The following is a 26864-nucleotide window of genomic DNA, read 5'->3' as shown; positions in this document are numbered from 1 at the left end:
CAAGTGTGCTGACTGAATGTGATCAGTGCTGGAGATCGTGCTGGAGAGTGGATAGTGTGTTGGGATGGCTCTGCTGTCAATGGATATGAAGGACTACAGAGATGCTGTAAGTGTAACTCTTCAGCTCTCGGGTGCATGCTGCAGATAGTCTGTGTCTTAGGTATACATAGTTTTAAAGTGAGGTGGAGCAACTTCATTGAGAAGGTAGTGTATATGAGGAACAAGCTGTTTTGTTTGGCTGTATTCTGTATGGCTGAATGACAGTTAAACTTGAATTTGAAGTAGTTGGGGCAGGAATACAAACACCTTTTAAAAGACATTAGGAGTTCAATGTAAATTTATTAACAAAGTACATACGTTACCATATACAGCCCTGAGATTCATTTTCTTGTGGGCGTTCATAGTAAGTACAAGAAACCCAGTGGAATCAATAATATATCCAAACAGGTCAGACAAATAACCAATGTGCAAGGCAACAAACTGCAAAAACAAAAAGAAAGGAGAAAAGATGATGATGAATAAGCAATAAATATCACAATAATTATAAATAAGCATGAGATGAAGAGGGTGAAGGTTCTGGGAAAAGTTCAGTGATGAGGTGAATAGTAACTGACACCTTGGTTGGCATGGCTGAACTGGGTTTCTTTGTTGCGTGTCTGACAGCAGTAATCACACTACTTGGCAGATTGTAAACTTTGTACTTGATGTACAGTCTTGATCTTTGAATGCTCTTTTCCTCTAACAGCCAAAATTTTTGCTGGAGCACTGACGAATTTCATCAATGTATGGTATGTCTTTGCTGAGAGATGGTTCCAAGATATAGAATGTGTTCCACATTATCCAGGTCACGTTGTGGATCGTTGGCATGGGCAGGGTTTTAAAGGTCCTTTTGGGGATGTTTGATGTGCGGCCCATTCACTTGTACATCAGTAGGCAAGTTATTTAGAACTTTTACTCTCAGATCAAACCCAAGTATCATCAGCATATTATAGCTTTGAAGTTGAGAGTGGATGTGATTGAAAAGATTACAGCAGATTTTTGGATATTAAAGTAATTTATGGAGAGAGTTGGTGAATGAAAATGGTGACCAGCTGAAAGATCTATTTATGATCTTGTTGACTGGCAGAGCAGGCCAGTCCAGTCCTCCAAGTAATTTTCTTGTTTCCACTTGCGTTAAGCAATTTGTGTTTAATTTGTATCCTATATAGATCAGCATGTGAGTGGGCAATAGTATCTCTGCTTTGATATGATGGAAATACATTTTTGCCATTGCATGATGATCTGCACAAGTTTCTTTCTGTTTATCTTCATTTTACTCTTAGATTTTGGGCCAAATTTATTTCCACAATAGTTTGCCCCCAATAGTTCTCTTTTTCAAATTTGTTCTGAAGAACTATGTTAGTTGAAACAGGAACAACTTTGTTATATTAGATGTAGATTGAATGCTGAGAGATTGAGTTGGGCATAGTTCTGTGGTTAACATTGCAACTTGTACTGACTGCAATGTTGTGACACTGATGTGATTCCTTACAGTTTAAATAATTATTAGTTCAGGGACTAAAGATTAGAACACATCTCACCACTGCAAATTTCACGGATTCTGCTTTTGCTCTCCGGCCACTGTGATGCCCAAGTGCCAGTCATTATTTGACTGCTTGATGTGTTCATGGTGCTTTACGTTAATGTGCACAATTTATGGAAAGATTCTAGATTGATGATCTTGAGGCTTGAGGATTTTTTGATATTTCAAAGCAACTTGTACATTCTTCATAAAATTTGTGCAAGCTTTGTATGATTTAAAAATAATTGCATTTAATGTCATTGAATATCAGGCAGTAACAACCTTGCTGAGTGCTCAGTATGGTACATTTTTAATGATGGAACGTTTAACTGGCACTAAATTTGGGGCTCTACGCTAGCATAGCTGTTAGCATGACACTATTACTGTTCAGGGCATTGCAGTTCAATTCTAGCACCTTTTATAAAGAGCTTGTTTCTCCTCCCTGTGTACGTGTGGGTTTCCTCCAGGTGCTCCTGTTTCCTCCCACTGTAGAAAGACGTACCAGTTAGTAGGTTAATTATTCATTGTAAATTGTCTTATGACTAGATAGATACTTCAGTGATCCCAAAGGATATTACAGTGTCACAGTAGCATTACAAGTACACAGATATACAAATATACAAATATTAGAAGAGAAGTAAGAAAGAATAAAAAAAAAGTTATCTCAAACTGAAGAGTGGGGGATGGACATCAGTTCCCTGGCTATAGATTGACTCATTATAGAGCTTAATGGCTGAAGGTAAGAATGTCCTCATATAGCACTCTTCGGAGCAGGGCAGTCTATTACTAAATGTGCTGCTCCTCAACCAAGGGCATGCAGAGGGTGAGAAACATTGTCCAGAATTGCCAGGGTTTTCCGTAGGGTCCTTTGTTCTACCACAGCTTCCAGTGTGTTTAGTTTGACTCCTATAACAAAGCCAGCCTTTCTAATCAGTTTATTGAGCCTGTTGGTATCATCCCTGTTGATGCCAATGCCCCAGCACACCATCGCATAGAAGATGGTCCTGGCAACAACTGGTAAAACGTGAAGGAGAGTCCTGCACATTCCAAAGGACTTCAGTCTCCTCAGGAAGTAGAGGTGACTCTGGCCCTTCTCGTACGTAGCCTTTGTGTTGGTGCTGCGCTCAAGTCTGTTGTCCAGGTACACCCCCAAATACTTGTAGGTCCTCACCATCAGTAGTAACAGGGAACAGTGCAGGCTTAGTCTCCCTAAAGTCTATCACTGACTCCTTTGTCCTACTGATGCTGAGCTGTAGATGATTAGGCTCGGGTTAAATAGGTGGGCTGTTTGGCCAAAGGGGCCTGTGCCATGCAATATTTTGAAATAATTAGATAAATTAATCAGAATTCGATGAGATTAATTTCAGTGTAGTTAGAATTTAAGTGTGATTTTACAGATTGCACCCATTGTGATAATTTACTATCAATGTTCATGCTCCTTTTGATTTGTTTTCCACATGTGGGGGCGGTGAAATGGGCAGCCTGTCAGTCAGTAGAAGTTGATCATCTATCTGTGGTTCAGGAGCTCCCGTGGTCAGGCAGGTTGTAAATCTGTAATACAGATCGGTATTTATTAACTAATTTTAACTAAAACTTGTAGTTAATTAACCATTGCAAATTCTGTGACCTCACCCGACAGTGTTTCCTAATTGCAGAACTGCAGTTCCTGGACCTCTATATAGTTTGAGAATGTCCATTTTAAAAGAACATTTCTGCTCAGAGAATGATGATCAGTGAGTGATTTCTGCAGTTCGGCATTTTCTGTAGCCTGCTGGATGTGCCAAAGATGCTGGATATGAGAGTTTGGCTCTTATTATAATCACAAGATATTCTACATATACTTGAAATAGTAAGTTAGCAGGTCAGACAGCATCTATGGAGGTGAATAAACCGTTGATGTTTTGGGCGAGAACCTTCATCAGGACTCCTATTAAATGTCTGCTGTCACTTTGCATATGGTTGGAGAAACATTTGATAAATTGATTGAGATTCCAAAGCTGGTGTGCAGCACCTTAGGAGAGGGAGTTAATTATCAAAAGTATTTCCACTGATTTGTGCCAAGCACCAGATTTGGTGGTGTGGTTCATTGTCTATGAATGTAGTAACCCAGATGAATGGAAGAGGGTCTAAGGTGAACGACTAACTGGTATGAGAGCAATGCTTGCAGTATAAATCCAGACTCCACTGAAGACTTTTCACACCCTAAGAACACAGTGCTAGTTAGATTATTTAATCTTTGATCAAGCGAAGTGTAATATGTGTAAATTTTGTGGCAATTCGCAGAAAAATAGAACATAGAACTGAACAGGATCAGTGAAACAGACAAACTCATCTGTCATTTCTGTGCTAGTTTCAGAATAGATAGTTGGGCAATGCAAGTCACAACATGCACTGATATGTTTATCTTCCAAAGCCACAAAGTATCAGTAACACACATAAAATACTGCAGGAACTCAGCAGGTCAGGCAGCATCTATAGAGATGAATAAACATACCCTTTGTTGGGCTGAGATGAAATGTCGATTGTTTATTCCTCTCTATAGATAGCGTACACCCCACGGTTTTGAAAGAGGTGACTGAAAAGATTGTGGAAGCATTACTAATGATCTTTCAATAATCACTAGATTCTGGAAAGGTTGCGGAAGACTGAAAAATTGCAAATGTCACTCCACTCGTCAAGAAGGAAGAGAGGCAGGAGAAAGGAAACTATAGGCCAGTTAGTCTGACCTCTGTTTGGGAAGATGTTAAAGTCGAAAGGGTGTGGTTTTGGGGTACTTGGAGGTACATGATAAAATAAGCTGTAGTCAATAGACAATAGGTGTAGGAGTAGGCCATTCAGCCCTTCGAGCCAACACTGCCATTCACAGTCATGGCTGATCATCCACAATCAGTACCCCGTTCCTGCCTTCTCCCCATATCCCTTGACTCCGCTATCTTTAAGAGTTCTACCTAGCTCTTTCTTGAAAGCATCCAGAGAATTGGACTCCACTGCCTTCTGAGGCAGAGCATGGATTCATAGTCAGCATGGTTTCCTTCAGGGAAAATCTTGCTTGAACAATCTGTTGGAATTCTTTGGAGAAATGCCAAGCAGGACAAATGTAGGAGAATCTTTTGATGCTGTGTACTTAGATTTTGAGTAGGCTTTTGATAAAGGGCCACACATGAGACTGCTTAACAAGCTGAGCCCATGATATTACAGATAAGATTCTAACTTGGATAAAGCATTGGCTGATTGGCAGGAGGCAAAGAGTGGGAATAAAGGGAGCCTTTTCTGGCTGGCTGCTGGTGACCCAGGGTGTTTCACATCGGTCTGTATTAGGACCACATCTTTTTTTCACATTATATGTCAATTATTTGGATGATGAAATTGATGGCTTTGTTGCAAAGTTTGTAAACAACACAAATATAGGTAGAGTGACAGGTAGTTTTGAAGAAATAGGGAGTCTACAGAAGGTCTTGGACAATTAGGAGAATGGGTAAAGGAGTGGCAGATGGAATATGGTGTTGGGAAGTGTACGATCATGTACTTTGGTAGAAGAAATGAACGGGTTGACTATTTTCTAAATAGAGAGAAAAGACAAAACTGAGGCAAAGGGACTCGGGAGTTCTTGTGCAGGATTCCCTAAAGGTTAATTTGCAGGTTGTGTCTGAGAGGAAGGCAAATGCGATGCTAGCATTCATTTCATGAGGACCAGTGTATAAAAGGAAGGATATAATATTGAGACTACATAAAACACTGTTGAGGCCTCACTTGGTTAATTCTGAGCAGGTTTTGGCACCTCATCCTGGAAAGGATGTGCTGAAACTGGAGAAGGTTCAAAGGAAGTTCACAAAAATGCTTCCAGGTTTGGATGGCCTGTCATGAAGACTGTTTATTGGCTCTAAGCCTGTGTTCACTGGAATTCAGAAGAATTGAGAGGTGACCTAATTGAAATCTATCAAATGGTGAAAGGCCTTGATAGGGTGGCTGTGGAGAGGATGGTTCCTTTGGTGGGAGAGTCTAAGACCAGAGGAACGGCCTCAAAATAGAGGGGTGTCCGTTTAGAACAGAAATGAGGAATTCCTTTAGCCAGGGAATGGATCTGTGGAATTCATTGCCACAGGCATCTGTGGAGGCCAGGTCTTTATGTATATTTAAGGCAGAGGTGGGTTACCGGGGTGGGGAGGAGGGGGGATACAGGAGATTGAGGCTGAGAGGAAAAATGGATCAGCTGTGGTGGAGCAGGATCGATGGGCCAGCTGACCTAATTCTGCTCCTATATCTTATGGTTTTATATGCCAGTGATATTAAACCTGATTCTGATTGTAATGAATTGATCTGTATGAACAGTATGCAAGCCATTTTTTCCCTGTATTGTTTGCCTATTTAAAATTACTTGTGTTGTATAATTCCACAAACTTCTCCTCCCGAATATTCGGGCAAGTTTGGTTTTATCTTCTTTCTTACCTTGAAAATGTTGAGCTATTTTCTTTGCCATCTCTAATTTTATCCCATCAATTGTCACAGTCTCAGCTTGTTCTCTGCTTGTCAGTGGATATCCTAGGAAGTTTTCTTAATATAAACCAAATTGGACTTCTTTCACTTCCTCAGCTGAGCCTCTACCTTCATGTTTGATGCTGAATGAGCTTCCTTTTCTCTCAACACGATGGATGGGATCAAATAATTCCACTTGAAACTTCCAGTATATTGAAAATGTGGTCTGCCTCTAGCCTCCCTCTGTTGTAAATATTTATTGTAAAGGGATGCTCTTTCATTCTGAGGAATTATTAATGAATGTGAGTATGGTTGATGAACTGCACTTGCTGATGGGAGATTCTATCCAAACTAGTTTGCAGTCAACCAAACAATGGTAAATCTTTAGGCTCTAGTATGACTGTTTAGATACAGGAACTTGATTGACATTAGGAGTGACTCAGCTTAGGAAGATTACTAACATTTTGCATCATAACCAAGATTAGGCCAAAAAGTGGATTTGTCCTGATGAAGGGTACCAACTCAAGTGTTGACAGTTTATTCATTTCCATAGATGCTGCTCAACCTGCTGGATTCCTCCAGTGTTTTGTGTTTTGCAGAGGAATTATCTTGTTAGTTTGTCTTTCAGAATTGAGCTATTATGTATTAAGCCGACCAATATTAACATATTGCAGTGATCTTGTTTTTTGCTGTGGTTAATAGTCGGCAGTGTGAGGATTTTGAGACCACAGGAAGGGAACTGTAATTAGGAAGTAAGCTACATTGTTAAACTATAGATATCCTCTCTTTGTTCATGTAACTTGCTGAGTTGCCTGAGTTTATTGTTGAAAGTTCGGTAATCAGAATGTATCTAAAGCTAAAAATTAATTCATTGTTTTTTTTTCTCCGGTTTCACAGATTTGCAAACTGGGTGTTTCAATAGTTTGTGTGTGTTTGTGTACCTAGGACAATTCAAGCTGGAGGAACAAAGGAGCGAGAGTTTTCATGAGTTTAGGGACATTGTAAATAAGACCATAAGATATGGGCCAGATGGCCTAATTCTACTCCTATTGAGTCTGCTCTGCCATTCAATCATGGCTGATCCTTTTTTTCCTCCTCCTCCTCAACCCCAGTTCCCGGCCTTCTCCCCGTAACCTTTGATGCCATGTGCAATCAAGAACCTATCAATCTCTGCCTTAAATACATCCACCAACCTGGCCTTCACAACTGCATGTGGCAACAAATTCCACAAGTTCACCACCCTTTGGCTAAAGAAATTTCTCTGCATCTCTGTTTTGAAAGGCCACCCCTCTATCCTGAGGCTGTGTCCTCTTCTTAAACTCTCCCACTATGGGAAACATCCTTTCCACATCTACTCTGTCTAGGCCTTTTAACATTTGAAAGGTTTCAGTGACATTCCCCCCTCATCCTTCTGAATTCCAGTGATTGCAGAGCTACAGCCATCAAACGTTCCTCATAGGATAACCATTTCAGGTCCCTGGAATGGTTCCATTCCTGGAATCATCCTTATGAACCTCCTCTGGGCCCTCTCCAATGCCAGCACATCTCTTCTAAGATGAGAGGCCCAAAACTGTTCACAATATCAAGGTGAGGCCTCACCAGTGCCCTATAAACCTCAGCATCACATCCTTGCTCCCCTTTCAGGGGAGTGGGGATGACTGGAAGAATTGGATTAACCCATGATTGAATGGCAGAACAGATTTGATGGGCGGAATGGTTTACTTCTGCTTCTATATTTTATGGTCTTATGGACCTCTTGAAACGAATGCTAACATGGCATTTGCCTTCCTCACCATCGACTCAAACTGCAAGTTAACCTTTAGGGTGTTCTGCACAAAGACTCCCAAGTCCCTCTGCATCTCAGATGCTTGGATTTTCTCTCTGTTTAGAAAATAGTCCGCACATCTATTTCAACTACCAAAGTGCATGACCTTACATTTTCCAGCATCGTATTTCATTTGCCACCTTCTTGCCCATTCTCTTAACCTGTCTAAGTCCTGTATCCTATCTATTTCCTCAACACTACCTGCCCCTCCTCCAATCTTCATATCATCTACAAACTTAGCAAAAAAGCCATCGTCTAAATCATTTATATAGAGCATAAAAGGAAGTGGTCCCAACATCGACCCCTGTGGAATACTACTAGTCACTGGCAGCCAACCAGAAAAGGATCCTTTTTTCCCCACTCATTGCCTCCTACCAATCAGCCAATGCTCTAACCGTGTTAGAAACCTTCCTGTGATAGCATGGGTTCATAACTTGGTAAGCAGCCTCATGTGTGGCACCTTGTCAAAAGCCTTCTGAAAGTTCAAATATACAACATCCATTGAACCCCCTTTATCTATCCTACTTGTAATCTCCTCAAAGAATTCCAACAGGTTCGTCAGGCAGGATTTTCCCTGAAGGAAACTATGCTGACCACATTGTGTAATGCTACGTTAGAGACCAGTACTCCCTAGACCAGGGGTCGGCAACCTTTACCACTGAAAGAGCCATATGGACCCGTTTCCCACAGAAAAGAAAACACCGGGAGCCACAAAACCTGTTTGACATTTAAAATGAAATAACACTGCATACAACGTTTTTTTTTGCCTTTATGCTATGTATAAACAAACTCTAATGTGTTGCATTTATGAAATCAATGAACTCCTGCAGAGAAAACAAAATTACATTTCTGCATGCAACAAAAACATTTTGAACTCCGAAAAAAAGACGTTGGGTTGACGGTTACTCCATAGTTAGCCTACCTTGGATCGAAAAATTAAAAGAAATCGCGCACTGGAGGGTGTCAGGCATTGGCAGTGGTGATGTATATTAATAGCGATAAAAAACACGTTGTAGCGGTGTGCTACACGCAGCGCTAAAATAACGACACAGAGTCGGTAAACTGCAGTCAAAGATAACTTTATTCGAACTAAACAGCCTTGCTTTTAAGCCTCCCTCAACCCGCCCCTCGTGGGCACGGATGCTCCAAAAGACACGTACTCACAAACCCCCGTGGGTTATCTCCCTTAGCCGGAACGCTGGCTAATTGTGAGCTGGTTCGGATGTGCCAGGAAATGGGTCACCACAACGTTTTATTGAGATTGTACAAGATCACCATAATCTTCAAATTTAGAATTACATTTCAAAAACTAACAAACATACATTTTAAAATACATTTTAATTAAATACTCATCATTTATTTTCCAAAGCCACAGGGAGCCGCAGCACAGAGATGAAAGAGCCGCAGGTTGCTGACCCCTGCCCTAGGCTAATCTCTGTCCATAGGACAGAGGTATGTACCGACAAGAAAACCACAATCTGCTACATTGGGAACACTTGTAGTCAACTGAAGATCATTTTGAAGTGTCTGAAATTGGTCAGTGGGTTTTGGGCTGAGTCACAGGCTTTAAGCAATGACAATTAAGCCGAGACAATTGGGGTTGGGCGACTAGAGCAGCCAGGCTGCTGAGACGATTGGGGGTGGTAGAATGGAGAGCAGTCTTGAAGAGCTAAACTTTCTGCATATTGGTAACATTTTCTGTATAGTAACACTCTTCATCTGCCTCTATCTGCAACCGGATCTCTGACTTCTGGACCAACAGGCTGCAATCAGTAATGTTAGGCAGAAACACCTCTGCCTCTATATTTTAAGCACTAATGCCCCACAAGGTTGCATCCTCAGCCCCGTACTCTGCTCCCTTTACACTCACGCCTATGTGGTCAGATTTTACTCCACTTTCATTTACAAGTTTGATGATGATATCACCATATTGGGTTGTATCTGAAATAACATTGAGATAGTGCCCAGTGACATTGTGTCCTGCCAACAGCCTTTCCTTCAATGTTTTCAAAACAAAAGAACTGGTCATTAACTTGAGAAAAGGGTCAGCATATATGGTGCTGTCAGCATCAATGGTATTAAACGCGAGAGGATTGAGAGCTTTAAGTTCTTTCGAGCGATCATCACCAATTGCCTATCCTGGTCTCGCATGTTGATGTTGTGACCAAGAAAATATGCCAATGCTTCTGGATCCTCAGGAGGCTAAAAGACTTGGCGTATCCTCCAACCCTTACCAATTTTTATCAGTGGACCATAGAAAGCATTCTGTCTGGATGCATAACGGTTCAGTGCATACAAGTGCTCTGCACAGTCCCAAGAAACTGCAGAATTGTAGACACAACTTAACAAATCACAACGACCAGTCTCCCTTCCATGAACTCTGTTCATCTCCCTGCTTCAGTAAAGCAGCCGGTGTGATCACACACCACACCCACCCCAAACATTCTCCCTTCGCCACCCTTCCATTGGGCAGAAGATATAAAAGCCTGAAAGTGCATACCACTAGGCCCAAGGAGAAATTCTGTCCAGCTGTTACCATTCTGTAGAACTGACCTTTTGCAATAATACAGACTCACATGACCTTACAATATGCCTTGTTATAGTTTCGCACTTCACCATTTATCGGCACTACACATTTTCGGAAGCTTTTACTCTTTATTCTGCATTGTTATTGTTTTACCTTGTTCTAGCTCAGTGCACTATGTAATGATTTGATCTGTATGAACAAGACAAACTTTTCTCTATCTTGGTACATGTGATAATCATAAACCAATACCAATATTGAGGGAACAATGAACTGACACCTGGAGAAGAGACTGGTGGAAGTGGGTGGGCAGTGACTGTCAATTGAAAAGTGAAAGAACTATGCAGAAATGATATATAGAAGGAGGAAGAGGATTTTTTTTAGGAGTGGCACAAAAATGATGGGCAAAAATAAACAGGAAGTAGATCACATTGGAGGAGTGCAAAATTGTCTTATAACTTGGCATTCGACCAAGACCAGGTTTTGACAAGAATGTGTGTCATCCAGGTTAAAAGAATTTGCACATATCTCTTAAATTCGTATATACATCCTGAATAAAGTGTCTTGACCCTAAAGTACGACTGTTCTTTTTTCCTCTATGGATGCTGCCCAATCCACAGAGTTCCTCTAGCATTTTGTTTGCTATTGCATATATCTATCTTCCATGTACTCTGTCCTGAGGATCTGTCAAACAACTAACTCAAGCTCTTATTTGCTGGCAGGTTGGTGCACAGTTGAGATGTTTGCTTGGTATCCTATACTGCTCCTTTGTTAGGTCATTCTTGTTTCACTATTCAGTGTATCAATATTAAGGCGGTCAAAGTTGTTCAAGAGATCCATGGTTAATTATTCTAGATGCATTCATTCAATTAGTAGATGTTTCATTAATTTCTTTGGAGCATTGACAGATTAATGGAAGGTCCAAAGGAGAAATTGGTTGATATGACTTGCGTTTCAGAAAATTATTATATCCATGACTTTGATTATCATTATAAAGTTTGACACATTAGAATGTGTTGCTTTATTTATTTGGAGATGGAGTACAGTGCGGGCCCTTCTGGCCCAACAAACCACACCTTCCAGCAACCTACACATTCAACCCATGCCAAATCACGGGACAATTTACAGTGACCAATTAACCAAATAACTGGTACACATTTGGACTGTGAGAGGAAACCAGAGGCAACCCTTATGGTTCACAGGGAGAACCTCCAAACTACTTGCATGTGGCAAGGAATTGAATCCAGATCACTGGTGGTGTAAATTATTCAATAGGTTTGACAATTGCCTTCCTATTCACTCCCCCCTCAACACACCGGTCGGGTGCTGAGACACCTAGTGCTCCCTCAGCACCAATGCCTCCCCTCTCTCCTCTAGTTCAATACATGGATGAACAACACAAGCTACACCTGTCTACATCCCCTCCTTGCCCTGCACTTACCTTCCACACACCAGCTACCATTGTCTCGAGCTTCACCTTCCCCAGACCCCACCTTCCAACTCCCCAGTCATCATGGACTCACCTTCACTACTGAGCTCTAGGGAAACTCAGACACAGCAAAGCATTGTGACAGGAAAGTGTGAACCCCGAGGTTGTGAAGGAGTGTGTGCTGGCCAGCTTTGTGGAGTTCTCCAGTCCATTTTCAATTTGCTTCTCAGCCTGGAAGGGGTCCCGACTGTGTGGAAAACATTGTGGTTCCCATACCCAAGAAGGGCCAATCAGAAGTCTTGAATGACTGCATCCAGTGACCCTAACATAATAAATCATGAAGACCCTAGAGAGACTGGTCTTGGCACAGCTCTAACCCCTGATCAGATCAGCCCTCAATCCCCGCAGTTTACCTGCCGGGAGTACATTGGAGTCGATGATGCTGTCATCTGCTTGCTGACCAGAAGCTACTTCTATTTAGATAAGACCATAAGAAGTAGGAGCAGAATTCAGCCATCTGGCCCATTGAATCTGCTCCGCTGTTGAATCAAGGCTGATCCTTTTTTTTTATCTTCTCCTCAACCTCAGTTCCTGGTGTTCTCCCCATAACCTTTGATGCTATGTCCAGTCAAAAACCTATCAGTCTCTGCCTTAAATCCACCCAACAACCTGCCCTCCACAGCTGCATGTAGTAACAAATTCCACAAATTCATCACTCTTTGGCAAATAAATTTCTCTGCAACCCAGTTTAAAAAGTGCCCCTCTATCCTGAGGGTATGGACTCTTGTCCTAGAGCATGGGAAACATCCTTTCCACTTCTATTCTGTCTAGGCGTTTCAACGTTTGAAAGGTTTCGATGAAACACCCCCCCCCCCCCCCCCCCATCCTTCTGAATTCCAGCAAGTACAGATCCAGAGCCATTAAAAGTTCCTCGTATGATAACCTTTTCATTCCTGGAATCATCCTAATGAGCCTTCTCTGGTCCCTCACCGATGCCAGCACATCTTTTCTAAGATGAAGGGCCCAAAACTGTTCACAATATCAAGGTGAGGCCTTATCAGTACCTTATAAAGCCTCAGTATCAGATCCCTGCTTTTGTATTCTGTATTTCTTGAAATGAATGGCTAACATGGCATTGGCCTTCCTCACCACTGACTCAACCTGCAAGTTAACCTTCAGCGTGTTTTGCACAAGGACTCCCAAATCCCCCGACATCTCAGATTCCTGGATTTTCTCCATTTAGAAAATAATCTACATATTCATTTCTACAAAGGAAGTGCATGACCATGCATTTTCCAACATTGTATTTCATTTGCCACTTTCTTGCCCATTCTCCTAATCTGTCTAAGTCCTTCTGCAGCTTACCTGTTTCCTCAACATTACCTGCCCCTCCACCAATCTTTGCGTCATCTGTAAACTTGTCAACAAAGCCATCATCTAAGTCATTTATATACAGCATAAAAGTCCCAATGATGACCCCTGTGGAATGCCACTAGTCACTGGTAGCCAACCAGAATAGGATCCTTTTATTCCCACTCACTGCCTATCAGCCAATGTTCTAACCATGTTAGTAATTTTCCTGTAATACCGTGGTCTCTGAACTTGTGTTCAGCCCCATGTGTGACACCTCGTCACGGGCCTTCTGAAAGTTCAGATATACAACATCTGCTGCATTGTGGCGACCCACTTCCTAGCGCACTCGAACCGGCTCACAAATAGCCAGCGCACCGGCACAAAGGCCAGTCCCAAAAGGACGCCAGCTCTGCTTCACCAACAAAGGGAAAAAGCCTGTGGGGGTTTGTGAGTACGTGTCCCTTACAGCATCCGCGCCCGGGGAGGGCGGGATGAGGGAGGCTTTAAAGCAAGGCTGTGAAGTTCGAATAAAATCATCTTTATTTGCAGTTTACCGACTCCGTGTTGTTATTTTAGCGCTGCGTGTAGCACCCCGCTACAATTGGTGACCCCGAAGGTCCAAACGATTTTTGGACCGGAGTTGACTGACGCCGCATCTGTTCGTGCGGTTTCGTTGAAACTGCCAAGCTTCTGGGCGCTGCGACCTCACCTATGGTTCCAGCAAGCAGAAGTCCAATTCCACGTTCGGCAGGTAATCTCAGAGGACACACGTTACCACTACATGGTGAGCTCCCTCGACCAGGACACAGCGGCCCAGGTCGAGGAGTTCATACAGTCTCCCCGGCAGACGGCAAGTACACGGAATTCAAAGCCCTGCTCCTAAGGACTTTTGGACTCTCATGGCGCAAGCGAGCTGCCCGTTTACTGCATCTGGATGGCTTGGGAGACAGACCTCCATCGGCTTTAATGAATGAGATGTTGTCTCTGGCCAACGGACACACACCCTGCCTTATGTTTGAGCAGGCATTCCTGGAGCAGCTGCCCGAGGACATACGCCTGCTGCTGTCCGACGCGGATTTCAGCGGCCCCCGGAAGGTGGCAGCCCGGGCAGACTTGCTGTGGAACGCCAAGAAGGTGAGTGGGGCATCCATCGCACAGATGACCAGGCCACGCTCCCGGCAGCAAACCAGTCCAGGCCCGGCCACAGAGCCCGCTAACCCCAGAGGCAGGGGTGGGAAGCCCAACGAACAATGGTGTTTTTACCACCAGCGGTGGGGTGCAGAAGCCCACCGTTGTCACCCGTCCTGCCAGTTCACGGGATACGCCAGGGCCAGCCGCCTCTGATGGCAATAGTGGCTGGCCTTCGGGATAGCCTCCTGTATGTGTGGGACAAGCGGTCGGGACACCGTTTTTTGGTCAACACTGGTGCCGAGATCAGCGTCTTACCTCCGACGAGTTACGACACCCGCAACAGGGCACCGGGTCCCCTCCCGAGGGCCGTGAACGGCAGCACAGTAAGGACTTATGGCACCCGTCAGGTGCAGCTGCAGTTCTGCTCCAGCCAGTTCATGTGGGACTTCACACTGGCTGCTGTAGCCCAACTGCTTCTGGGTGCGGATTTTTTGCAGGCTCACAGCCTACTGGTTGACCTGCCGAGGCAGAGGCTGGTCCACGCCAAGACCTTTCAGACGTTCTCCCTGAGAGAAGCCCATTTGCCAGCCCCTCACCTCGACTCCATCACGCCGTCCGACAACGACTTCACCAGGGTCCTGGCGGATTTCCCAGCTCACGACAGCCATGCCCCGACATGGCGTACAGCACCACATCCCGATCCAGGGACCACCCCTCCACGTCCACCCCGGACAAGCTCCGACTGGCGAAGGAGGAGTTCAAGAGGATGGAGGAATTGGGGATCATCCAGCGGTCCGACAGCCCATGGGCCTCCCCCCTGCACATGGTGCCCAAAGCGACAGGGGGCTGGAGAACGTGCGGCGACTACTGCAGGCTGAATGAGGCTACCACACCGGACTGCTACCCTGTGCCGCACATTCAGGACTTTGCAGCAAACCTGCACGGCGCATGGATCTTCTCCAAGGTAGACCTTGTCCGAGGATACCATCAAATCCCGATGCATCCGGACGACGTCCCTAAAACGGCTCTCATCACTCCGTTCGGCCTTTTCGAGTTCCTCCGCATGCCGTTCGGCCTGAAGAATGTCGCACAGACGTTCCAGCGGTTAATGGACGCGGTGGGATGTGAACTGGACTTCGCTTTCATCTATTTGGATGACATCCTCATAGCCAGCAGCAGTCGTCAGGAGCATCTGTCCCACCTCTGTGAACTCTATGCCTGGCTGAGTGAATACGGTCTAACAATCAACCCGGCCAAATGCCAGTTCAGGCTAGACACCATTGACTTCCTGGGCCTCAGGATTACTAAAGACGGGGCAGCCTCTCTGCCCGCCAAGGTAGATGCGGTCCGCCATTTTCCCCCGACCCAACACAATCAAAGGCCTTCAGGAATTTGTAGGTATGGTCAATTTCTACCACCGCTTCCTCCCTTCAGCTGCCCGGATCATGCGCCCTCTGTTCACCCTGCTTTCGGGTCCGGGCAAGGACGTTACCTGGGACGAGGAGTCTGCCGCCACTTTCATTCAAACGAAGGAAGCCTTGGCGAACGCCGCGATACTGGTGCACCCCAAAATGGACGTCCCTGCCGCCCTCACAGTGGACGCATCTAACACGGTAGTCAGTGGGGTACTGGAGCAGCTCATCGCGGGTCGCTGGCAACCCCTGGCGTTTTTCAGCAAACACCTGCGGTCACCCGAGCTCAAATACAGTGCTTTCGACTGGGAACTATACCTGGCAATCCGGTATTTCAGGTACCTCTTAGAAGGTAGGTCCTTCATCGCGTTCACGGACCACAAACCGCTTACCTTTATGTTCACGAAGGTGTCCGATCCCTGGTCGTCCTGCCAGCAGCGCCACCTGTCCTACATCTCTGAATACACGACAGATGTCCGGCACATCTCGGGTAAGGACAATGTCGTGGCGGACGCGCTCTCTCGCCCTAACATTCATGCCCTTTCCCAAGGGGTAGACTTTGAGGCGCTGGCAGAGGTACAGCAGGCAGACGAGGAGATCCCGAGTTATAGAACCGCAGTCTCCGGTTTGCAGCTCCAGGACCTCCCCGTAGGTCCAGGTGAGAGGACCCTGCTCTGTGACGTCGCCACCGTCCAGCCCCGTCCCGTCGTCCCGGCACCTTGGCAGCGACGTGTTTTCGACTCCATTCATAACTTGACGGTTGTCCGGATGGTCTCCAGCAGGTTCGTTTGTCATGGACTCCGCAAGCAGGTCAGTGAATGGGCCAGAACGTGCATGCACTGCCAGACGGCCAAGGTGCAGCGGCACACCAAAGGTCTGCTGCAGCAGTTCCACCCCACCCACCGGCGTTTTGACCACATTCATGTGGATATCGTGGGCCCCCTGCCAGTGTCGCGCGGAGCATGGCACCTCCTGACTATCGTGGACTGGTTCACAAGATGGCCAGAGGCGATCCCGCTCACTGACACCACCTCCAAATCTTGCGCCTGGGCACTGATCGCCACCTGGGTGTCCCGCTTTGGTGTACCAGCCCACATTACCTCCGACAGAGGCGCCCAGTTCACCTCCAGCCTGTGGTCAGCTATGGCCAGCCTTTTGGGGACTCAACTGCGCCACACAACTGCCTACCACCCACAGTCGAACGGACTAGTGAGGCGTTTCCACCGTCACCTGAAGTCGGCTCTCATGGCCCACCTGCGAGGAGCTAACTGGGCAGACGATCTTCCCTGGGTCCTACTCGGCATCCGCACGGCGCCCAAAGACGATCTGCACGCCTCGTCGGCCGAGTTGGTGTACGGCGCACCCCTGGTCGTCCCCAAGGAATTCATACCAGCCCCAAGGGGGCAAGAGGAAGAACCCGCAGCAGTCTTGGGCAGACTACGCGAAAGGCTCGGTGACCTGGCCCCCATACCCACTTCGCAGCATGGGCAGAACCCGACCTGCGTACCCAAAGACCTACAGAACAGTAAGTTTGTGTTTGTACGAAGGGGTGGGCATCGGCCACCGCTGCAACGGCCCTACGAGGGGCCGTTTACGGTGCTCCGGACAACGGGTCCACGTTCATGCTGGACGTTGGGGGGAGAGAGGAGGTTTTCACAGTGGATCGACTCAAACCGGCCCATGTGGACCTGGCGCAACCGGTCAAGTTTCCGGCACCGCAGCGCAGAGGCCGACCTCCCAAACAGGGTCTGGCCCAGACTGTGGACATTGGGGGGTGTATCGCCGGTTCTTTGGGTTTGGGGTTATGTGGCGACCCACTTCCTAGCGCACTCGAACCGGCTCACAAATAGCCAGCGCACCGGAACAAAGGCCAGTCCCAAAAGGACGCTAGGTCTGCTTCACCAAAAAATGGAAAAAGCCTGCGGGGGTTTGTGAGTACGTGTCCCTTACAGTATCCGCGCCCGGGGAGGGTGGGATGAGGGAGGCTTTAAAGCAAGGCTATGAAGTTCGAATAAAATCATCTTTAATTGCAGTTTACCGACTCCGAGTCGTTATTTTAGCGCTGCGTGTAGCACACCGCTACATCATCTTCTTTATCTATCCTACTTGTAATCTCCTCAAACAATTCCAACAGGTTTATCGAGCAGGATTTTCCACGAAGAAAACCATGATGACTTTGTACTATCTTGTCTTGTGTCACCAAGTACTTCATCACCTCATTCTTAACAATTGACTCCAACATCTTCCCAACCACTGAAATTGGGCCAACTGGTCTATAATTTCCTTTCTGCTGTCTTCTTCCTTTCTTAAAGAGTGGAGTAGCATTTTTAATTTTCCAGTCCTCTGGCACTGTGCCAGAGTCCAAGATTTTTGAAAGGTTATTTCTAATGTCACCACAGTCTGTTAACACTACCTCTTTCAGAACCCTAGGGTGGAGTTCTTTTGGTCTGGGTGACTTATGTACTTTTTACAGCTTTTTGAGCACCTTCTCTCTTGTAATAGTAATTGCTCCCACTTCTCTTCCTTTACAACTACAACATCAGGCACACTGCTAGTGTCTTCCACAGTGAAGACTGACACAAAATACTCATTTAGTTCATCAGCCATCTCCTTGTCCCCCTCTATTTCTCCTACCTCATTTCTTACATCCACTCTCATTTTTCTTTTATTTTTAACATTATTAAAAAAACATTTACTATCCACTTCAATATTATTTGCTATTTTGCTTTCATATTTCATCATTGCCCTTCTAATGATGTTTTTAGTTGCCCTCTGTAGATTTTTAAAACATTCTCAATCCTCTGTCTTCCCACTAATTTTTGCTTTGTTGTATGAGCTTTCGTTTGCTTTTCAATAGCTTTGATTTTCCTTGTCAGCCACAATTGTACTATTTTACCATTTGAGTATTTCTTCATTTTTGGAATACATATGTCCTACACATTCTTCATTTTTCCCAGAACACACGCCATTGCTGCTCTGCCTACATCCCTGCCAGCAGCTCCTTAAAATTTACTTTGGCCAACTCCCCTCTCATATCACTGTAATTTTCCTTACTCCACTGAAATACTGCAGCATTAGACTTTACTTCTTCCCTATCAAATTTCAAGTTGAAGACAATCCTTGACTCTCCTGGATAGTAAAAGAATAGCAAAGGTATTACCCGGGCAGAGGAATTTATGCTGGCCAGGCGTTCCTTGTTCCTCATGGTCCCGATTCACTCTCCATGTGCTTCACGCAGGGTTCTTCTCGCTTGTATCTGCGATGGTTATTCTTCGAAGTTACCGCCACCGGCACACACAAAGCATCCACTTTTATCTCCATTTCTTATCAATTCAAATGTCGCATTCCCATGTCATTGGCCGCAGGTCATGTGTCTGGCCTTTAACACCTGGTCATTGGCTCTGGTCCAAGCCAGCATCCACCTATTGTCCTCTTCCCATCAAGGGACAGTTACTGACTCATGGCTCTTTGTTCTCAGTCAGCAATGAGCTCGAATCACCTCAGGCATTCACAATTCTGCATGTTATAGCCAACCAAAGAACACCTCACAAATAACTCCTTATTTGGAAATGACCTCCAGTCCAGCAGATTACCTGAAGAGTGTTCGTGTCTTCTTTAAAACACTAATCAAGCCCAGTATGTCAAGCTGACAAAATGATGAATAGAGTGTCTTTACAAAATGGCAGCCTCCATCCCCCAAGCACACGGCAAGAACAAAGACCGCTTCCACTATCCTTGATTCATTTGAATTCACTGATTTGAAGATTGTCATTCTTTCTGGCGAACAACACCCAGTCCAGGATAGTTGATCCCCCAGTAGGCTCAACGACAAACTGCTCTAAAAATCTATCTCTTAGGTATTCAACAAACTCGCTCTCTGGAGATCCATTACCAACCTGATTTTCCTAATCGATCTGCATGTTAAAATCTCCCATGACTACCGTAACATTGCCCTTTTGATTTGCCTTTTCTATTTCTTGTTGCAACCTGTGGCCTACATCCCAGCTACTGGTCGACATCCCTGTATATAACTGCCATCAATGTCCTTTTACCCTTACAATTTCTTAACTCAACCCACAATGATTCAACATCTTTCGATCCTATGTCACTTCTTTCTACTGATTTGATGCCATTCTTTACCAGTAGAGCCACACCACCCCCTTTACCTACCTTCCTATCCCTCCGATACAATGTGTAACCTTGGACATTCAGCTCCCATCTACAACCATCATTCAGCCACGATTCAGTTATGGCCACAACATCATACCTGGTAGTCTGCAATATTGCACCTACCTTATTTCTTATGCTATGTGCATTTAGATGCAACACCTTGAGTACCGTATTTGCTATCCTTTCTGATTCTGCATCTCTAATGTGTTCATACTCAGCCAGTTGGATGCAACTAAGTCCCATCACCTGCCTGCCCTTCCTGACAATCTGACTGCATGCTGTCTGTAATTTTTTTTTAAACCATCTGTCCTATCCTGAATCCCTTCACTCCAGTTCCCACCCCTGTGCCAAGTTAGTTTAAACCCTTCTCAACAGCTCTAACAAACCTGCCAGTGAGAATATTGGTCCCCCTTGTTTTCAGATGCAACGTGTCACTTTTGAACAGGTTTCCAACATCCAGCACAAAGAACACACCATAGCCATTTAAATGGTACAGTTAGGGAGGGAGGATAAACAAAAAGGAAAGCTGAATCATTTGCAGCTCAACATTAGAAAGACACAGGAGATGGTGATGGACTTTAGGAAGACTATTGATACGGAGGACATGGATGTGGTGAGGACCGACAGATACCTGGGAGTGCATCTGGATGACAGCACCAATGCAGAGGCTGTATATGGTACCTGTACTTCCTGAGGAGACTGAGGTCCTTTAGAGCATAGAACATAGAAATCTACTGCTCATTGTGGGCCAAAGGGCCTGTAATGTTGTGCCAACCATGTAACCTAGTCTAGAATCTTCCTAGCATATAGCCCTCTATTTTTCTAAGCTCCATGTACCTATCTAAGAGTCTCTGAAAAGACCCTGTTGTATCTACCTCTGCCACCTTCACCGGCATTCCATGTATCCACCACTCTCTGTATGGAAAAACTTACCCCTGACCTTTATACCTACTTCCAAGCACCTTAAAACTATGCCCCCTCGTATTAGCCATTTCAGCCCTGGGGAAAAGCCTCTGGCTATCAGTGCTTCTCATCAGCTTGCTTACCTATATCAGGTCACCTCTCATCCTCTGTCACTCCAAGGAGAAAAGGCCAGTTCATTCAATCTATTCTCACAAGGCATGCTCTCCAATCCAGGCAACATCCTCGTAAATCTCCTTTGCACTCTGTCTATAGTATCCACATCCTTCCTGTAGTGAGGTTACCAGAACTGAACACAGTACTCCATCTGGGGTCTGACCAAGGTCTTGTATAGCTGTAACATTACCTCATGGTTCTTCAACTCAATCCCATGATTGATGAAGGCCAGCACACCATACACCTTCTTAACAAGACTATCAACCTGCGCAGCAGCATTGAGTATCCTATGGATGTGAACCCTAAGATCCCTCTGATCCTCCACATTGCCAAGAGTCTTAGCATTAATACTATATTCTGTCTTCAAATTTGAACTACTGAAATTAACCACTTCACACTTATCTGGGTTGAATTCCATCTGCCACTTCTCAGCTCAGTTCTGCATCCTTTTGACGTTGCACTGTAACCTCTGACAGCTTTCCACTCTATCCTCAACACCTCCAACTTTGTTACTAACTCACCCTTCTACTTCCTCATCCAAGTTATTTATAAAAAACATTACAAAGAGGAGGGGTCCCAGAACAGATCCCTGCGGAACACCACTGGTCACTTACCTCCACGCAGAATACAGACCATCTACAACCACCCTTTGCCTTCTGTGGGCAAGCCAATTCTGGATCCACAAAGCAAGGTCCTTGGATTCCATGCCTCATTACTTTTTGAATGAGCCTCACATGGGGATACATCCTGTCACAACCACGGATTCGGCACTGAGACAGCTTATCTACTGATATCTACTATAAGCCTACAGACTCTCACAGCTACCTGGACTATTCCTCTTCCCACCCTGTCTCTTGCAAAAAGACTATCCCCTTCTCACAATTCCTCTGTCTCCGCCGCATCTGCTCTCAGGATGAGGCTTTTCATTCCAGGATGAAGGAAATGTCTTCCTTTTTTAAACAGAGGGGCTTTCCTTCTTCCAACATCAACTCTGCTCTCAAACGCATCTCTCCCATTTCCCACACTTCTGCCCTCACCCCATCTGCCCGCCACCCTACTTGGGATAGGGTTTCCCTTGTCCTCACCTACCACCCCACCAGCCTCCAGGTCCAATGTGTAATTCTCCGTAACTTCTGCCGCCTCCAACGGGACCCCACTACCAAGCACATCTTTCCCTCCCCCCTCCCCCTTTCTGCTTTTTTCAGGGATCGCTCCCTACACGACTCCCTTGTCCACTCGTCCCCCCCCATCCCTTCCCACCGATCTCCCTCCTGGCACTTATCCTTGTAAGCGGAACAAGTGCTACACCTGCACTTACACTTCCTCCCTCATCACCATTCAGGACCCCAGACAGTCCTTCCAGGTGAGGTGACACTTCACCTGTGAGTCAGCTGGTGTGATATACTGCATCCGGTGCTCCCGGTGTGGCCTTTTATATATTGGTGAGACCCGACGCAGACTGGGAGACCGTTTCAGTGAACACCTACGCTCGGTCCGCCAGAAAAAGCAGGATCTCCCAGTGGCCACACATTTTAATTCCACGTCCCATTCCCATTCTGATATGTCTATCCATGGCCTCCTCTACTGTCAAAATGAATCCAAACTCAGGTTGGAGGAACAACTCCTTATATACCAGTGAGGTAGCCTCCAACCTGATGGCATGAACATTGAGTTCTCTAACTTCCATTAATGCCCCTTGTCCCCTTCTTACCCCATCCCTGACATATTTAGTTGTTTGTTTCTTTTCCTCTCTCTCTGCCCATCACTCTGTCTGTTCTCCGTCTCCCTCTCGTGCTTCCCCCCTTCTTTCTCCCGAGGCCTCCCGTCCCATGATCCTTTTCCTTTTCCAGCTCTGTATCAATTTCGCCAATCACCTTTCCAGCTCTTAGCTTCATCCCACTCCCTCCGGTTTTCTCCTATCATTTCGCATTTCCCCCTCCCCCCACTACTTTCAAATCTCTTACTATCTTTCTTTCAGTTAGTCCTGATGAAGGGTCTCGGCCCGAAACGTCAACAGTGCTTCTCCTTATAGATGCTGCCTGGCCTGCTGTGTTACACCAGCATTTTGTGTGTGTTGTTTCAATTTCCAGCATCTGCAGGTTTCCTCGTGTTTGCTCAGCAAATATGATAGCATTGACCACCACAGCCTCGTAGAACATCCTCAGCATCGTCCGGCAGATGTTAAAGGAGTTCAGTCTCCTCAGAAATAGAGGCGGCTCTGACCCTTCTTGTAGACAGTCTCAGTGTTCTTTGACCAGTCCAGTTTATTGTCCATTCATATCCCTAGGTATTTGTAATCGTCCACCATGTCCACACTGACCCCTTGGATGGAAACGGGTCACTGGTGCCTTAGCCCTCCTCAGGTCCACCACCAGCTCCTTAGTCTTTTTCACATTGAGCTGCAGATGGTTCTGCTCGCACCATGTGACAAAGTTTCCCACTGTCATCCTGTACCCCACCACCCTGCCCCCACACCAGTCATACGACTCTGCCATAGACCTCCTCCCTGGAACTGGCTCTTTTCCCTCTCTTGTCCTGAAATTGTGACCGTGGAGGAATACATTCAGGAAGCATTGAGCATGGTGCTTATCCGTCCATCAACGTCGCCAGCAGGAGTGGGTTTGTTTTTTTTTGTGTGAACAAGGAAAATGGAAAACTCTGACCTTGCATAGATTATCGGCCCCTGAACAACATCACTGTGAAGATCCGCTACCCTCTGTCCTTACTGGCATTTGAGCACCTCCAGGGAGCAACTATATTTTCCAAAATTGATCTGCGCAATGCTTACAATTTGATTCGCATAAGAGAAGGGGATGAGTGGAAAACGGCATTCAACACCTCTAATGGCCACTATGAATACCTTTTGGTCTGGTCAACGCTCCCGCTGTATTCCAGGCCTTGGTTAGCGATGTGCTCGGGGGCATGTTGAACCAATTTGTGTTTGTGTATTTAGATGACATCCTCATCTATTCCCGCTCTCAACAGGAGCACGTCCAGCATGTCTGGAGAGTACTCAGATGCGTTCTTGAAAATGACCTGTACGCCAAGCCTGAAAAATGTGAATTCCATAAAGACTAGATGTCATTTTGCGGCTATATACTTACCCCATTAGTGTTCAAATGGACCCTAGTAAAGTTCAGGCAGTTGCAGAGTGGCTCAGACCGTCCCACTGTCAAAAAGCTATGGTGCTTCATGGGATTTGCAAACTTTTATCACCGTTTCATTTGGAATTTTGGTTATATCGCGGCTCCAATTAATGCACTCACCAAAGAGACCTCAGCAAGATTCCATTTGACGGACGGTGCCGACCAAGCATTTTCGGCATTAAAGCGACATTTCACCACTGCTCTGCTGCTGCAACACGCAGACCCATCTCAGACATTCATTGTCAAGGTGGATAGATCCGATGTAGGCATTGGAGCTGTCCTCTCTCAGCGCTCGTCTGCGGATAGCCAGCTGCACCCCTGTGCCTTTCTTTCCCGTCGCTTGACTCCAGCTGAGAGGAATTACAACGCTGGGAACTAGGAGGAATGGCAACAGTGGCTGGAGGGGGCAGAGCATCCATTCTTGGTCTGGACAGGTCACAAGAACCTCTCCTATATTCAGGATGCCAAGAGACTCAACTCTCGTCAGGCCTGGTGGGTTCTCTTCTTCACACAGTTCAATTTCATCCTCACTTATCAACCTAGCAGCAAGAACACAAAGGCCAATGCTCTCTTCAGGCAGTTTGACGGATCTGAGGACAATGCCAATCTAGAGCCCATTTTTACTTGCTCAGTATCGCTGCTCCGGTGATCTGGGTAATAGCAGCAGACATGAGGGCTGTCCAACAATTAGATCCAGGCTCAGATGAGGGACCTGCCAACAGGCTGTTTGTCTTTGCAGCGGTGCATTCCAAAGTGTTGGAATAGGGTCACTCCTCCCATCTGGCGGGACATTTGGGAATTCAACAGACTCAGGAATTTATAAAGAGACAATTTTAGTAGCCATCTATGTCCCAGGATGTTCACGACTTTGTATCTGCCTGTCCCACCTGCGCTCAGAACGAGACATCATGGCAGTGGCCTGCAGGTCTGTTATGTCCACGGCCTAAGCCCCACCACCTCTACATAGAAACATAGAAGACCTATAGCACAAAACAGGCTCTTCAGCTCACAAAGTTGTGTTGAACATGTCCCCTACCTTAGAAATTACTAGGCTACCCTGTAGCCCTCTATTTTTCTAAGATCCATGTAACTATCCAAAAGTCTCTGAAAAGACCCTATCGTATCCACCACCACTGTTGTTGGCACTCCATTCCACGCACTCACCACTCTCTGCGTAAACAAAGCTTACCCCTGACATCTTCTCTGTACCTACTTTCCAGCACGTTAAACCTGTGTCCTCGTGCGGCAACCATTTCAGCCCTGGGAAAAACCCTCTGACTATCCACGTGATCAATGTGTCTCATCATCTTATACACCTCTATCAGGTCACCTCTCATCCTCCTTCACTCCAAGAAGAAAAGGTTGAATTCACTCAACATGTTTTCATAAGGCATGCTCCCCAATCCAGGCAACATCCTTGTAAATCTCCTCTGCACCCTTTCTATGGTTTCCACATCCTTCTTGTAGTGGTGTGACCAGAACTGAGCACAGTACTCCAAGTGTGGTCTGACCAGGGTCCTATATAGCTGCAACTTTACCTCTCGGTTCTTAAGCTCAATCCCACGATTGATGAAAGCCAGTGCACCGTATGCCTTCTTAACCTCAGAGTCAACTTGCACAGCTGCTTTGAGCATCCCATGTACTCGGACCCCAAGATCCCTCTGATCCTCCATACTCCCAAGAGCCATCATATTTGACCTACCAAAATGAACTACCTCACACTTATCTGGATTGAACTCCATCTGCCACTTCTCAGCCAAGTTTTGCATCCTATCAATGTCCCGCTGTAACCTCTGACAGCCCTCCGCTCTATCCACAACACCTCCAACCTTTGTGTCATCAGCAAACTTACTAACCCATCCCTCCACTTCCTCATCCAGGTCATTTATAAAAATCATGAAGAGTAAGGGTCCCAGAACAGATCCCTGAGGCACTCCACTGGTGACTGACCTCCATGCAGAATATGACCCGTCTACAATCAATCTTTGCCTTCTGTGGGCAAGCCAGTTCTGTCCCCTTGGATCCCATGCCTCCTTACTTTCTCAATAAACCTTGCATGGGGTACCTTGTCAAACATCTTGCTGAAATCCATATCTGGTCCCACCTGTCAGTAGATTTCATCACTGGTCTGTCCATGTCTAATGGAAACACTGCCATTTTGGTCATTTTGGATCGATTTTCGAAGGCTACCCACTTCATTGCCCTCCCCAAGCTTCCATCGGTTTGTGAGATTGCCACACTCATGGTTCAACATGTGTGGCAGTCTCCATGGCTTTTCTCAAGACGTAGTGTCAGATCATGAACCACAGTTCACTTCCTGTTTTTGGAAGGCTTTCTGCTCTCTCGTAGGAGCCACGGCTAGCCTCTCGTCTGGCTTCCACCCCAATCTAATGGCCAGACTGAGAGAGTGAACCAGGAGTTGGAGACAACCCTGCACTGTCTTGCCTCTTCCAACCCCACGTCCTGGAGCTCCCAATTGGTTTGGGCAAAGATCGTCTACAATAACCTCCCGTCATGCTCCACCGGGTATGTCTCCCTTTGACTACCAGAAAGGATTCCAGCCTCCGCTGTTCCCTGATCAGGAGATCGACATAGGAGTTCCTGTTGCTGAACAGCTAATCCAGCGCTACGAACCTACCTGGAGATGATCCAGGGCTTCTCTGCTGCATGCCCAGAAACAGCATTCCCGGCAGGCTGATTGGTTCCGTCAACAGGTAAGGCCATTCAAGCCAGGGGAGGAGGTCTGGTTGGCATCAAGGGCTC

The 26864-nt window shown here is 45.9% G+C and overlaps 1 protein-coding gene and 1 long non-coding RNA gene across 3 annotated transcripts in view; one reads left to right on the top strand and one right to left on the bottom strand.

Moving 5' to 3' along the window:
* atp11c (ATPase phospholipid transporting 11C) overlaps nt 1-26864 on the top strand; it is a 208025-nt gene that overhangs the window by 1885 nt on the left and 179276 nt on the right. The window lies entirely within an intron of this gene.
* Nucleotides 1-26864, bottom strand: LOC132397903 (uncharacterized). The gene is made up of 3 exons (XR_009513476.1): nt 26740-26864; nt 1977-2047; nt 1-480 (listed from the first exon to the last, which is right to left on the bottom strand). It is a non-coding gene; the product is annotated as an uncharacterized LOC132397903 (long non-coding RNA).

Source organism: Hypanus sabinus, chromosome 8 (assembly GCF_030144855.1).
Source record: "Hypanus sabinus isolate sHypSab1 chromosome 8, sHypSab1.hap1, whole genome shotgun sequence".
Lineage (NCBI taxonomy): Eukaryota > Metazoa > Chordata > Chondrichthyes > Myliobatiformes > Dasyatidae > Hypanus > Hypanus sabinus.
Note: the sequence above shows the minus strand (reverse complement) of the source record. Positions and strands in the feature narration are given on the sequence as shown.